General features: G+C 44.6%; 1 protein-coding gene across 18 annotated transcripts in view; it reads right to left on the reverse strand.

The window, feature by feature from the left end:
• INPP4A (inositol polyphosphate-4-phosphatase type I A) overlaps positions 1–13,271 on the reverse strand; it is a 151,690-nt gene extending 138,419 nt beyond the window's left edge. For 9 of the 18 annotated variants that reach the window (XM_043603207.1, XM_043603208.1, XM_043603199.1 and 6 more), the window contains exon 1: positions 13,004–13,231. The gene's annotated coding sequence lies outside the window, so the exon portion shown is untranslated. Of the gene's footprint in view, positions 1–13,003 lie in introns of all 18 variants that reach the window. The other 9 variants (XM_043603211.1, XM_043603202.1, XM_043603209.1 and 6 more) reach the window with 4 other exon arrangements.
• Between the last annotated feature and the right edge of the window lie 1,685 nt (positions 13,272–14,956).

Consider the following 14,956-nt stretch of genomic DNA (forward strand, 5'->3'; position numbering starts at 1 on the left):
AAGCAGCCCCTCCCTCCAGACACACCCACAGGTCCAGACGCACCAGAGAGACGGTGGGAAGCAGCTCTGGTCTGTGAGCCTTGGCACTGGCCCTGAGAATTTAGCTCAGAACTCGGCCATTTCTGTTTTCTAAATGAGGAAATGAAGGAACAAAGGGATCAAGTGACCTCTTTCAGGCTCTCGTATGAAAGAAGTGTGGAAGCAAGAAAGGTCTCAAGTTCTCAACTTTTTAGTTAGCTCTCCATGCCTAAAGCCTCCCCAGAGAAGTTTTCCCAAAGTTTTGCCAACATTTTTCCAACAAGCATTAAAAACTCACCTTCCAAAAAAGACAACTTGCAGGAGAGACACAGTTGCCTCCAATGTCTATTCTTTGCTTCCTCCATAGAAGCCCTAGGATCCTGACGTTTAGTTGGCCCAGGGCTGTCCGCCTCCCTTGCAGCTAGGTATGGCCAGGAGTTCGTTCGGTTCTTGCCAAAAAGACGTAAGGAGAAATTTGATAAGGAGTTCTTGGGAAGTGTGCCTTCCTCCAGCCTGGTGTCTGGAAGGCCCATGAGCTGATCGCACCTCTAGCTGCCAACCCAGACAGGAGGCACTGGGCCTCACCACAGGCAGGTACAGCACAAGGTCTGACAACAAGAAAGACATGCCTTCTCTGACTAGGCCTCTTTTCCTTCAGATGTTTTCCTGTTATATGCAGCCAAATATTAATCCTCACAATTTTACCATTCCCCACTTATATCCAATGGTGGTAAAGGTCACCGTACTGGGATGCTGACAGAGAAGAGTACTATTTTAGATTTAAGTTCATGAACAGTCCCCTTTTCCTTCTTTAATGCCTTAAATAAAGCATTCTCAGATTTACCCTGGGCCCTAGGCTCAAGTGAGTGCATGCTCGCAAGACCCTACAAGCATATTAAAATTCATTTTGTTGTAGAGTTATTTTATAAAATAGCTTCTCCCCAATATAAGCAACATTTATAATCCTAAAAAAGGCAACCAATCTTATTTCTAGGCCTGTCTGAGTAGTAAATTCAAAAAGCCTTAATATGCCGAATTCCTGTTGACTGCCCCAAACATTTAATAGCTTGGCTTGCATATTTAGTGCAGACGAATCTAGGTTATGAGGCAAAAATAGCCCGTTTTGTTGTTTTGTTTTTTTGTTTTTTCATTTCAGTGAGCCCATTAAATGAGGTTCAGAGTCTAAGCCACAGGCTGCTAGTGGCCATGATAAATACGGGTGCGATCCTTAACAGTTTACAAACCAGCCAGCCTGAGGGTATGTAATACTGGTGAGACCCCGCGATGCCCTGCTCGAAAAGGAATGACACAGAGATTACTGCCCTGGGACTTCATATCTCATCTAATCCTGTTTGGAACGAATCTGTTCCATGACAGTTTAGAACCTTCTCTGCTAGAGATGGGGCTGAGGCTGTGCTGGCTGCTGTAATGAGGACAGACACGAACACCAGACAGGGGGGCCTGAAGCCCCTTCAGTGCAAGAGTGGCACTGCCATCACAGAAGCATCCTTTCTCTGTGAGCCAGTCCACAAGCTGCAAAGACTTCTCACTGCTTCACAACCTGTCTGCTGGCTTTTCTATTCCTTTTGGCCAATGAGGCTAATACCTAGCTTGGTAAAGATATCTGACTAATTAAGGAATGATTAAATAACCAAGTTGACTCAAAATGCAAACGTCTTTCTCCCTGTAGGAAAGTTATTCGAAAGATCATGTAGTTCGAAGGCGCCTACAATGATAATCAAAAAATATGTATCTTGGGCAATCACTGGTACGTCACCCACTATTTGCAAGACTATTTGCACTATCAAGAAAGTCAGGTTCCTGTTCTCATGAGTTCTGCAGTGTTTCAAGGAGAAAGACACACAGATGAAGAACGTGACAGCTTCTGGTAACGCAAGCATCCCTGAAATAAGTTCAGGGCTCTTCTTGAAGGGACGGCACTCATACGGTTGTATCCATTTGAAGCTGTCTTTAATTCTTTTTAATCAGTTTATGCTTTAACTGATAACTTTAAATCCATGCACCCTTTCTGTAAAATGTCAGGAATGAATAATAGAAAATAAAATAGGTCAAAAATAGTGTAAAAGGAGGTCAGAGAGAGGTAGGTGAAGAATTCAGGGGAGGATATCAAACTGCCAGAGAGAGACAATCCAGATCCGAACAGCTGTGCATACATTATCAGGGGGAAACTTCAGGGAGTAAAGTGGCATTCATCAGTTCACGGGAAATGACAAGGATTTGAGCATCAACATAAAGCCTATAGCTGTAGTGGGGGATTATATGCAGTGGGCCTCAGAAGGCGGGTGTGGGGATGGAGTGCAGGGTAGAAGAGCCAGAGAAAGGTACCAGACACTCTACTTGGACCAGGAAGAGTTTGGTCTGCATGATATACAGACAGCTTCAACCTTCATGGACATATCCAGGGTATTCCAGGGTCTCTGACACTAAGTTTATGTACTCTAGAAAGATACTCATAAATCACTGCAGAGGGGAGCCAGAAAGTGAAAGAAGAGTAGAGACAGGACCTTGATTTCCAAGGCCACAGACTAAACAAGTACTTCCCTAAATACTGTGTATGTATGTGTGTCTCCCTCGATGCCAACTTTACCTATGCAGCCCTCAGGCACAATCACAACTCTGCTTCATTGTTGGATTGGGGGTCAAGGGAGAAAGAAATGAGGGATTCACCTGCTCCAGATGAACGAGGAAGGAGGTCAGATTCAGGCATGATTTCACCAAGTCACCAGCAGGTTAGGGGCAAAATCCAAATGCATGCTTCTCCTCTGCCTGAGGTGGGCACTGTCTACCAGCCCACGGTGTTTCCCTAAGGCCAATCCATTCACCCATCACTCTGTCCTCTTCAAAACCAAGGAGTAACAATGTTAGAAAAATTCTGGGTTACCTTGACATTTTTTGGCACACAGTCCCATCTTGATTGGGCTCTATTACCGCATTTTATCAGCCATTTGATTATTACCCAATTACATAATGTGATCATTTTGTTTAACGTTTGTCTATGCAGAACACAGTCAAAGCAATGAGTAAGAAATGTGAAAATACTCAACATCCACTTCACACAATCACAAGTTTTTATGTGCTTAAAAAAAAGTGTCAGTCTCTGTCCCAAAAATAAATAAACGTTGAAAAAAAAATTAAAAAAAAAAAAAAAAAGTGTCAGTAGAAGAGAAGGCTTAGCTGGGTCAGTGATCACGTGACAAAACATTATGAGCCCAGGCCCCTCCTACTTCCCTGTTCTGCCCACATCCTTCTCTGACCTTTACTGGCACTCCCCTGCCTCTCACAACCTCCTCCTTCTACATTTCCCCTCAGAGGTGCCCTGGGCAGGAGTCAGAGACGGATGTACTCTAGCCTTCTGAATACATTTCTTTATGGCTGTTAATGCTTTTTTTTTTTTTAACACTTATTTTTCATTTGAGAGAGAGAGAGAGATCACACGTGCACGTGCACATGGGATAGGGGCAGAGGGAGAAGGAGAGAGAGAATCTTAAGCAGGCTCCACGCCCCTACAGAGAAATTTCTTAACGCATGGACAGGACTTGAAGGATGTTGAGAAAACTGAACACAGTACATTTTTTAAAATAGAGGCACTATGGAGGTGCCTGGGTGGCTGAGTCGGTTAAGCATCCGACTCTTGATTTTGGCTCAGGTCATGATCTCTCGGTTTGTGAGTTTGAGCCCTGTGTTGGGCTCTGCACTGACAGCATGGAGCTGCTTGGGATTCTCTCTCTCTCCCTCTGCCTCTTCCCTGCTAGCGCTCTCTCTTTCTCTCTCAAGGTAAATAGATAAACATTTTAAAAAATAGGGGCACTATGGGAAAAATGGCTTTCAAGACTGTAAAACTGAGAGGAAAGATACCAAGTCTCCTACAAGACTGTAACTTCCCACCCACACTGGTCCAGAGCATTGCAATGTACAAATCTCCTGCTTATCTCAACCTACATAACCCGCCATGGGTGGTGGAGGCACATTCAGGTTCATGTCTCATAATCCAACTTTTGCCCCCTCAAAAAACATACACAGGTACCCCAAAGAGATTATTACATATGCTTTGTAACACAAACCAGACTAACACCTACATTAATGCATCCCAAAGGCAGCCAAGGTGACTTGGAAGTTGTCCTGTTATTAAGTCACAAAGGATTGCAGGGGGATCACAGGCAGTGATGGCTCCAATGGGGCCAGCCTCAAAACAAGGGAGATCCAGATATCAACCTATTTACCTATCTCATTCTCTCTCTCTCTCTCTCTGTGTGTGTGTGGTGTGTGTGTGTGTGTGTGTGTGTGTGTTTAGGTAGACATGCTAATCCACCCTGTTAGGAGAAGGATGAGTCAGGTGTCCACGGTTAAATTTTAAACCTCTGACAAATCCACACACTCCCTGCCTTGCCTCCTCATCTCAGAGTAGCCATGCTAAGGACCCTCAACATCATCAGGAGGATTGATCAAATACCACAGACAATAAGTCAGAGCAAGACCAGAACATCTACGCCTTTTTTCTTGCTGTCCCTGGGCTCCAGCTCCACTCCCACTGGCCCACACCGCTAAAAGTCCTTTTTTGGGGACATTCACTTTCGAATGTCCTCTCTCTGTAAAGAGAGCTTTCTTACTACTCTTACTTTCTAATCTTATACTCTAATCAACTTTTGCCTGCTGCTCAAGAAAAAAAAAAAGTCCCCTTTTATTTTAGATCAGCGGTTCTCCAACTGTGGTGAGTCACAGACCTCTGAGGTTCTGATGAAGGCCAGAGACCCTCTCCCTGGGGAAAGACCCCATATGTGTGTGCATGTGTTTGTGTACATGGCCAGGGTAGCCCCCTCCACTATGTGCTCAACTTCCAGATTTTACACATTTTTGCCAAACCCACAGTAGGAAGCATTCACAGTGAAACAGTACCCGAACATACACCTCATGCACATAGCTACATTTTTACCAAAAAATGCCAACCCTTTCTATAAGAAATTTACTTGGATATTTTCTATTTTATTTCAAAAAAAATGTTTAATTTTTTTTAATGTTTATTTATTTTTGAGAGAGAGACAGAGAGAGTGTGAGCAGGGGAGGGACAGAGAGAAAGGGAGATACAGAATCCAAAGCAGGTTCCAGGCTCTGAGCTGTCAGCACAGAGTCCGACATGAGGTTTGAACCCATGAACCCATGAACTCATGAACCATGAGCCGAAGTCTGATGCTTAACCCACTGAGCCACCCAGGCATCCTTCAAAAAAAGAAATATGCTTAAATGCTGGTTACAATCTCAAATTGATTTCAGAACCACTGCTGTTTGAAAAACACTGTTCTGGACCCTGGCCCACCCGATCTCCTCCTCAGGTGCTCTTCCTTCTTCAGCAATTAGCACTGATGTGGTACAGCAGGTAGGAGATTGCCTGGATTAAGGGGAACCTTGGAAAATCAAGAAAATCTAGAAATACCTCAGCTCGCTAGTTTCTGGAAAAATGTGGAACGGTGAGAGATTTTGAGCTCACAGATTACACCATGGAGGTGGCTCTTTCACTTCACCTAAACACAAAGTTGGAGCTGTACTTGCAAAAGGGAACAACAAAGCAGGTCACACTGGGCAAAGCCAGAGAGAACTACAAACTGCCATTGAAAGTAGTCCCTTAGGCTGTCCCCAGGCCAACCCCTTAAGCATTCTCAAGCCCCTACTAACTGTACTGCTTTCTATTTTTTTCTAATTGAGCAAGGAGTAGCATGGTAAGCAAACCCTATACATCAGAACATACTTCCAGAATGCCTCTGGAAAGGGAGTCATAAGGGCCGGTCTAGATCCACAGCAGCTGGTCCAGTGGACTCCCAACCTTGCTGGACCAGAGATAGAAGCTGGGGCTGGGGTGTAACCATGCTGATTCCTTTAGTCCTGCAGGGAGGATGTGGGCCACTCTCGGAGGAGCTGAAGAGGCTGCAGGCATGGGGCTAGGAAACAGTTGGGCCAGTAAACTGGGGCCCAGGCCGGGGGCGGGGAGGGAGACATGGAGAACAAAGGTGCCCACAGGTTCCTCAGTTTACGCTGTGGGCTGACCACCCAGCGCTCTTCTCCCTTCTTCCTACTCTGGGAGCAATCCTCTCTGGATTCAGGAAAAGCCAGTCCCAACTCCAGCTGATGAATGGGAGTGGCCTTGATTACACTAAGAGCAATTCTCAAACTGGAACTTGCATCACAATCACCTGGAGGGCCTGCTACAACAGAGTGCTGGGCCCCAGCCCAGAATTTCTTTTTTTTTTTTTTAATTTTTTTTTTTATTCAACATTTATTTTTATTTTTGGGACAGAGAGAGACAGAGCATGAATGGGGGAGGGGCAGAGAGAGAGGGAGACACAGAATCGGAAACAGGCTCCAGGCTCTGAGCCATCAGCCCAGAGCCTGACGCGGGGCTCGAACTCACGGACCGCGAGATCGTGACCTGGCCGAAGTCGGACGCTTAACCGACTGCGCCACCCAGGCACCCCCAGCCCAGAATTTCTAATTCGGTAGGTCGGAGTGGGGCCTGAGCCTCACACCTAATGTCTCAAGGGATGCTGATTCCACTGGTCTGGGGCCCACCCATGGAGGAACACTCCTAAGCCAATCAGCACACAGCATCCTCGCAGCCTCCTAGTCTGCATCCAAGGGAGGCTATGTGGTCCTCACTGCTCCCACACACCAGAGTGGCTGTGGCTAGAGACTGGCTGGTGTCAGGAGTGGGGAAACATGCAGTCCCACTGACCATAAGGACAACCTCATCATCATGAGGAGGGTCACTCTGGGTTGACACCAGCAGTGATGGCTGGAAAGAAGAGAAGAATCCAGGTCCTTGATGAAACTGCAGAACTGTTGATAGAGTAGAACTCCGGTTCTATGAGATAATAAATGACCTTACTGTTTACTTGTCAGCCCAAAGACCCCAAATGACACACCCCACAATCCAGGGAGACTCATGAACTGCTGGGCATCCCTGTTTCCTAAGAGGACCCTGTACTCCAGAAATATACACCTGCCTAGATGTATTTCCTTCACACTTCAGAATTTGTACACCTAGGTCATCCTCCTTAAAAATTCTAATTAGCAGGTTAGAGAAGGCACCATTTGAAATTCAAGCAACACAAAACAAAGGAAAGAGTTCCATATCCTGGAGTGAATGAATTTTAGCAGACAGCAGCTGATACCAGCTGTACAAGGGCTATGGTGGAGGTGTGGGGAACAGGGAGGGAGGCGGGGGATTTCAGCCTCAGAATTCTACCCGGTAGGTACAACAGGAAGGGCACTGCATAAAGGACAGGAGAATTACTAGATGTCTGAAGTAAAGGCTCTGACGGTGTCCCAGGAAGGGAGCTGCAAGGAGCTGAATGCTTTTCTCCTCCAGAGGTCCCCTCCCAGAGGACACCCCCCCTGTCTTCCTGACCCCATACCAGAAAATGGACACATTTTTATCACCACAGACCCTCCCCCACTGGAGACTTCTGCTTCTGAGTACTTCACCAGGTGAGCCTCAAGAACAGATTGCACGTTGAAAGGGCTGCAGGGTCTCACCCGCCCCAGGTTAAGGGCTGTGAGCAAATGCTAGGGGCCAGCTGGGCTGAGTATGAGCAAGGTGTGTGCAGAGACCATATTGAAAAGACAAGTACACAGCACCCAGGGGCCCTGATCCCCCATTTCCCAGACAGCTTATGATGAAAGAGATGGTTAAACCTGCAGAGAAATGGCTGCTCTAATTCCAAGTACCACACTGCCTGCATTTGCTACACACATGAACTCATCATAACGGTTCATGTTGCCGAATGCTTACCGGCAACAGGTGCCATTCCAAGCCCTTGATGTGCATTATCTCACTTTACCCCCCAACAAGACTCTGGGGTTGCTACTATCATCAGCCCAGTTTTGCAGATGAGCAAACCAAGACACAGAAAGATTAAGCTATTTGCCCAAAGTCACAGAGCTGATTGGAAGCTCACAGGGACTTTGGCTCCAGAGTCCACAATAGTTCCAGAAATAAAATAAATGATTTTGAAAGATGTATATGCTAAAAGCTCCTTACTTACAAATCAAAATATTAGAAATAGAAATTACTGATATTGGAGGCTCCAAGTAATGAATTCCCAGTCCTACATTGATACAATAAAGTACAGCAATTATTTTCAAATCCTGTGCAGGAAGCTATATGCTTTAATGGAAATGGCATGAGATCCAGAGAGACCTGGGTTTGAGTCCCAGTTCAAGCTCTTACAATCATTTTTAGGTGGATACCTTAACCACACCTCACTAAGCTTTCTCAACACCACAGCTCAACTTCCCACAGGACTTGCAGGGAATGTATATAAATAAATACTCGGCCCAGAGCCTGGGATGTAGGGGGGGCTCAGAAAATGGTAGTTTCCTTGACCTCTCGAATGAAAAATGGATCATCCTTAAAGGAGACTTCTAAGGCTGCCAAAAATAAAGTCTAAAGTTACAGTAACTTCCACAATTCAGTAATATAAAGAATAACCTAATGAGAAAAAAGTGGGCAAAGGATATACACAGGTAATTCATAGAAGCAAAAGTATAAGCTAGCACAAGAAGGTTTTCAATATTTTTGGTAATTTGAGAAATGTAATTAAAGTAATAATGCCTTCTTTATCCATTAGATTGGCAAAAATTGACAAGATTTATACTCAGTATTGGCAGAGTTAAAAAGAAATAGTTTCACACCCTAATGGAAGGAGTACAAAGTGAAAGCCTCCTGGAAGTGGGGGCAATGTGGCAAAGCTCTCCATTTAAAATTACTCTTTGACCCAGAAATCCTACTTCTAGGGAGCTAGAAGATGGAAATATTAGCGAGTATTAACAATGATTTGATTCACAGATTCTCCACTACTTTTAGAGCAGGACATTGGGAATAACCTAAGTGTCCACTGATAAAGGATAGTTCAATAAATTGTGATAAACCCATATTCTGGAATACAGACAAAAAAATATTTTAATGTCAGTACATATAGATCTCTAGGACACAGTGACATAGCATTAAATTTAAAATGCAAATCAGAGAAAATTTTGTGTAATATGTAAATGAGAGCAATACATTCACTAAACAGGCCTAGAGGCAGCAACACCTCAGTAGCAATGAGCACGCCTAGGATCCAGATCTTGGTTTTTAAATACCATTCTCCATTAAAAGGAACCAAGACTCTTTGGAGAAATGGTTAATTCCAAGGCTGGAAAGTATAAGCTGAGTCTTGAGGGTTTTGTACCAGAGAGTAAAGAAGTCCTCAAAGAAGGATGAGGGTATGTCAAAAGGACCTAAGGGGCTCCTACAAGCCAAGTCCGGGATAATTTAAGCAACAAGATGAATAATGAGCGTAAGAGACTATAATCTATTGCATAAAGCTGGAATTCATGAGTGCAGAGGAATAAATCAAAGGATAAACAAGGAAGAAAGAAATGTTCTTCCTTGCAGTATAATTCCAACTGGTAAGTATAGAAAGAAATACGGAATTAGAAAATTCACCATCTGGGGCACCTGGGTGGCACACTGGTTATGCATCCAACCCTTGATTGCCGTTCATGGTTCATGAGATCAAGCCTCAAGTTGGGCTCCACGCTAAATAGCTCGGAACTTGGGATTCTCTCTCTCTCTCTCTATCTCTCTCTCTCTCAAAATAAATAAATAAACATTAAAAAAAAGAAGAGGAGAGAAGATGAAAAATCACCATCTGTCAGCCAGAATAACTGGTTCAGGTAAGAGTCATCAATGGATTTGAAAACTAGTGAGTCAGAGTATGAGGAGTAACAGTATAATCACAGAGTCTCAAGTTATCTTACTACCAGATACATATTAAATACAATGGGAAAATGGTAACTTTTCTGTAAGGGAACTTGGCAGACACCACCTTAACCAAGTGATCAAAGTTAACCTGACCAGTGAATGGGACTAATCAACAGCATATGCCTCCTCCTGATGGGACACGCTGAGATCACTGCAGGGTCACCCCTGTGCTAGTCCTGCCAAAAGTGCATAATCTGAATCTAATCATGAGGAAACTGCAGGCAAACCCAAATTGGGAGACTTTATCCACAAAATAGGCAGCAGTCTTCAAAAATGTCAATGTCATGGACTACAAAGAAAGATTCAGTAACTGTTCCAGATGAAAGCAAACTAAAGAGAGAGCACAATTTGACATAATGTATAATCTTGGATTTTTTTTTCTCTAAAGGACATTATTGGAGCTATTGGCAAGATCTGAAAAAGACCTATATATTAAATAATAGCATTATATCAATGTTTAATTTCCTAATGTTTAATAACTGTGCTGTTGTTATGTAAGAGAATGTCCTTGTTTTTGAGATATACATAATAAAGTATTTAGAGGTAAAAGAGTATCAAGTCTGCAAGTTACCATTAAACAGTTCAGAAAAAAGGAATCACACACTAACAAATATGAGAGAAGAATAAGGCGAATGTAGTAAATGTCAACACTTGGAGAATGTGGGTAAAGTTTATCTGGGAATTCTTTGGATTATTCTTGCAACTCCTCAGTAAATCTGAAATAATACTTTTTAAACAATTTAAAGACAGCAAGGGGTGCATATGTATAGAAATACAGGTAAACTCCTGGGAATTAGATGCATGATGGCATTTTCCTTAAAAGCACAGACAAACAAAATAAAGGAGGCCTGCTTTGGTGTGAATATTGGTCTCCCCAGAATATGCTCTCCTCACAGAGCTTTTGTTCCAGGACACTAGAAAAATATGTTTTGAAGGATCTCTCAAGACCAGCTCATTAATCAAGTTCTACAAAAGAAGCAACCACATAATCAAGCCTTCTTCCCTGCAGATTTGTGCTATTTTCTCCTCCGTGAAAGTCAAAGCATCCTGATACCATGAGTAGCTGATAATACTATGAGGACTTTCGTGGAATACGTAATCAATAAAGGAGTTTTTCATAAGAAGCTAAGACCAACCTTGGTCCAAAGTCTCCACATCCCTCTGTCTTACTGGATTCTTGAGATGCTGTGAGGTCAGGGTCAGGGGTCAGCTGGTCCCATGTGCCTTTCCATTCCAATCCTCAGCTGCATTTACAGGTTTGCAGGCTGAGCAGGATGTTCCCAGGTAGGCCGCTGGCTAAAGGGACTTGCAGGGTCAGTAGTTCTGACCTCTGACCTCTTCCCTACCTCTGTGGTGCTTTACAGTTTACAACAAGCTCTTGTGTATATTATTTTATTCCTCCTTTCCTTAAAGCAACTTTTTTTTTTAAATCCTAATATTCAGTTTAACAGCAATACAAGAAAATATCCAGTTTCCCAAACAATGGAATAAAATGTAATGTCTACCCTTGACTTCAGAGCCTAAAGCAGATAAACACTGAGATGTCATAAGCTTAATGAAAAACAGAAGTAGAGCAGCCACTAGAATCAGCACAGCCAAATCTACTGCTGGGCCCAGGAGAAATAAATACAGCCTTCCCTTCCTTCTGCATCTGTCGGGCGTCCTTTCATTTAAGCCCTATCTTCAGGGCACATCCTCCCAGTAACTGTGGCTTGTTGTTACAGAGGTGTGTTTACAAGACACCACAGGGAATGAGGCCTTGTGGATCTCTGTTCACATGCAATAACCACCCCTGGGACAGCATCACTGTCTTCTGACAGCAGCCCTCCAACAGATCACACTGGCCTTCCCACGTGGGCACCATCATTCATTTTCTTCAGAGAAACCAACGGATTCCATCTTCCAGGAGTAAACATTTTAGCAAAAATCCCCAAAGCAAAGGACCTAGATCCAAAAACAAAATTCCTCTTAAAGAAAGCCTGTCTTCAACCAATAAGAAATTCAGTTTACTTCTAGGACAACCTACAGCTGTTCTATGTGCATTTACCAATGCCAACAGTATCTCCATTCCAAAACAAATGGCAAAGCAGGTTCTGTTCTCACCTTTTAGAGGTGAGAAAATTGAGAACCAGAGTTAGCAAGTGAAAGATCCAGGATTCACACCCAAGTCAGCCTGTTCAGGCCCCAATCCCACTGGCTTGCCCACAGTCCACACAATCCACTGTGAACCAAGATGAATCAGGCAGAATTTCATCGCAACATTCAAAGGGCCACCCCACCCCCAATTCCCTTGGTTTAGATGCCCTATGGGCATTCTACTCTTAAGCAGCCTCCCAACACATTCAGTGGCAAAGCAAAAGACAAGAAAATGGGCTTTACAACTGCCTACACTTCTTTCTTAGCCAAAGAAATATTTTCATGATCTGTTATTATGGATGAACTCGGGGCAGGAGGAACACAACATTATGTAATGTCAGAGGGCAGGCGACAAGACGGAGGGAAAGCAAACCTATCCCCGCTCCCTTCGCCCACAAAGACATAAATTTACTTTTGACATTTTGAGTGTCTCAATCTTCTATGGCCTACATGTTCATGATTGGCTTTTCAAGAGACGGTCACAGATCTCTGCAAATTTCTCAGGCCTCAATTAACTGACTAGCACTGCCAGAAAAAATTAACATACAAAAAGCAAAGATGCCAGAAATATCGGGGACTATGGGCAGGCAGAAAAGGGAAGAGTTGAGAGGACGGAGAGCAGATGTCCTACACTGAGATGCATGCTTATTTTTACCCGGTTCTGTTTACACCCAATGCACAGAAAGGCCTTCAGCGTCTGAAGTCACTAGATCTAAGCAAGAGCCAAGACATGGCCTCGGAGTCGCCGCGTCCGGCATCCCAGCTCCCCATCTCCCGCCCCAGCCCCGCACTCCCCTCAGCAGGAGACTGCCCGGGTCTCCCAGTTAGGGGTCGGCCAGGCTTGGATTGTTCTCCAAAGACGCAACCGCCGGTGAACCACAAGGCTGTAGGATCTCCATGACAACCGCGGGCGCCCTCCCAGTCCAGCACCCCGGTATCAGGATGCGCGCCGCGCCCCGCCCCGCCGGGTCATCATTGCGCCCGGCAGCTCACCGCAGCCGCGTCGCCCCCAGCCCAGCCTGGCCCACCTACCTGGCGCGCCCCGGCCCGCGGCGCCCGTGCCCTGCAGCCCCGGCGTCCTCAGTCCCGCCAGGCCGCGCGCCCAAGCCCTGCAGCAGCAGCGCCGCTGTTTGGTCGCCAAGTCGAGGGCCGCGGCCCGGCTCTACGTGCTGGTTCTCCTGCCCAGGTCGGCCGCGAACCCGCCGCCCCAGACGCAGCCCGAACTCCCCTGCCGCCGCTGCCGCCACTGCTGCTGCTCCGGAGGTTGCGCGTAGCCCCGCCCCGGCCCCGCCCCCTCGCCGCGCATGCGCGCTCCGCGAGCCCCGGCCGGGCCGCCCCACCCTCCGGGTCCGCCTCTCAGGCGGTGGAGCAAGGAGTCCCGGCGTCCGAGGGCCTCGCGCTGGGTTGAACTCTTAGGTTCCCACAAGACCCCACTCTCAACTGGGACTGAATCGCCTGCAAGGAGTTCTCGAACTTCTGGACTTAATCGAATGATGGCATTTTCGCCCTCGGATAGACTGAGCCTTGTGAGGCCTTGACACATCAGAAGACCGGGTGAAATGTTCTGGCCCTTTGCCCCCGCGGTGAGCGCGCTTCGCGTGGTGCAAGTGCAGGCAATCCCTAGGAGACATTTAGGAAATGGAACATTCAACCCAGCAAAAATTAAAATCATACTTTGAAAATACAGATAAGCAAAAAGAAGAGAGAAACTACTAACATCCTTGCAGACCTGTTCTGGCATAACTATGAATATTCATTTATAGACTCTCACCAAATATCAGCTCCTTACGCTTCTCCCCCAAAGTCTGTGTTTTCATAGGAAAACAATATGTAAAATAAAAGTTTTGGAAGAACTTTTCCATTTTAATATGACTTTAATTAAACTTATGGGACGCCTGGGTGGCTCAGTCTTGGTTAAGTGTCCGACTTTGGCTCAGGTCATGATCTCAGGGTTGGGTTCCTGAGGGCTCTGTGCTGACAGTTCAGAGCCTGGAGCCCTCTTTGAATTCTCTCTCTCTCTCTCTCTCTCTCTCTCTCTCTCTCTCTCTCCCTCTCTCCCCCCTGCCCCCTACCCCACTCATGCTCTGTCTCTCTCAAAAATAAACATTTAAAAAAATTTTTTTAAACCTTAAATATTTCTGCTTGAGCAAGGGTAAATACCAGACTAACTATAAGCATGTATTTTATTTTGAAGTCTTTAAATTTTATCAGAAAAAATTATCCTTAAAAATTTTTTAATGGAAACTATTTTAATTCAAAAAGCCAGAGCACTTATCAGAGTTCACATCCCTCCAGTGTAAAAGCAAGCATTTATAATTTGCTTTTAAAAGAAAAGACATTAACTTGTTAGAAATAAAAATGAAATTAGGAAAAGTTCTGTAATCTCATTTAGATTTAGATCTAGGGGCGCCTGGGTGGCTCAGTCGGTTAAGTGTCTGTTCAGCTCAGGTCATGATCTCCTGGTTTGCAGGTTCAAGCCCTGCATCAGACTCTGCGCTGACAGCTCAGAGCCTGGAGCCTGCTTCAGATTCTGTGTCTCCCTTTCTCTCTGACCCTCCCCCATTCATGCTCTGTCTCTCTCTGTCTCAAAAATAAATAAACGTTACCAAAAAAAATTTTTTTTAATCATTAAAAAAAATAAATTTTTAAATAGAATTAGATCTAAGCCTCCCTGTGTCACCAAAAACCAAATGCAGGCAATAGTTTGGAATAAAAATAAATATAAAACTATTTTTAAAGTTCAATTTTTTTACTGACTTTTTATTTTACTTCTCTTCTGAAAAAGAATTTATACTGAAAAAGAAAATATATAATACTTAACCCTAGTATAAAATTAAAGCCAAGAAAGCCAAATAAACTTGTGGAAATGCAAAAATGTTTTTATAACTTATTTTCTAAAATTAGGGTGACCAATATCCCTGGTTTACCCAGAACAGCCCCAGTTTACAACTTTTATCCAGCAAAAGTATTAATAGGATTCCCTTT

The sequence above is a fragment of the Prionailurus bengalensis genome, chromosome A3 (assembly GCF_016509475.1).
Source record: "Prionailurus bengalensis isolate Pbe53 chromosome A3, Fcat_Pben_1.1_paternal_pri, whole genome shotgun sequence".
Taxonomy (NCBI): domain Eukaryota; kingdom Metazoa; phylum Chordata; class Mammalia; order Carnivora; family Felidae; genus Prionailurus; species Prionailurus bengalensis.